This window comes from Apium graveolens, unplaced genomic scaffold (assembly GCF_009905375.1).
Source record: "Apium graveolens cultivar Ventura unplaced genomic scaffold, ASM990537v1 ctg320, whole genome shotgun sequence".
Lineage (NCBI taxonomy): Eukaryota > Viridiplantae > Streptophyta > Magnoliopsida > Apiales > Apiaceae > Apium > Apium graveolens.
Genome location: NW_027417979.1, coordinates 44,380 through 45,579, shown reverse-complemented (window position 1 = coordinate 45,579; position 1,200 = coordinate 44,380).

The following is a 1,200-nucleotide window of genomic DNA, read 5'->3' as shown; positions in this document are numbered from 1 at the left end:
TATCATTTAGCCAAGAACTATTTGAAAATTGGAAAATCGGTGAGGGCAATTTTTCAAGAATTTCAAAGTTTATGATGTCGAATTTATTAGATCCCATCTTTCCCTTGATTAAGTCATTTAACATGTGGATCAACTTATATATTACGTCATTTTAACAAACCCCTCATATTTAGATGAGCTATGAATATAAGAAAAACAGGTAAATACGACCGGCCAAAAGTCCTCGCATTTACCTAAATATGTCAGGACACGGTGGTATCTTTTAGTTTCTGGATCGGTCATAATACGGGAGGAATATTTAGTAAGTCGGTCATTTTTAAAGTAAATTGGACCAGCTAATTTTGACCATTTAAAAAAAACCGCTTAAATTCAACTGGCCAAATTTGACCAAGGTAGTCGAATTTGTCTTTTCACCAAAAAATTGAAAATCCCGCCCAAACTATTAAATATTTTGAATAAATTTAAAATGTTTGCCTAAAATTAAATTGACCGTATATGGTCAAAGATGCGAATCTAAATTCCACCACCTTCGGTTGAATTAATAAACACCAGTTTTAAGAGACAAATCTCTCGCTGGAAATTGGAAAATTTCCAGATTCCGGTGAGTTTACCCAGGTCCAGTCATATTTCAGCAGCTTTAATTTCTCCAAAAAGGCTCAGTTTTCAGTCCAATTTTCCAACTTAATACACTCAAAATTGACCCAACAATCTCATATTCATATCCAAACTTACAAATAACTAGCATTTAACCGATTCCGGCCAAAATCAATTGAACGTCTGTAAAGAAAAAAACAACATTAACAAAAAATTCACCAAACTAAAAAAACCTTAATATAAACAATTTCCCCACCACATACCAAGCATGTAAATGGAGCAACACAGTCAATCATAAATCATGAAAAAATTATCTACACGCTCATGTTCAATGATCTATCGATTCGTAACTTCAAAACACATCAATAAACAACCTAAAGTAAAAAGTCTAATTCGAATTAAAATCAAGAAAATGGAAATTTTTGAAAAATTATCTACCTAGCTCTCTACCCAATTATTACCTTCAGGACGGAGAGTAAGATGGTGGGAGGGACACAAATAGAAATAGAGGGGGAGAGAGAAAAAGAGAAGGGGTGGGTTACGTGAGTGAAAGGAGGGCTTCGCGTTAAAAATTTTATTTAATCATTTTTTTTACTTATAATTTGG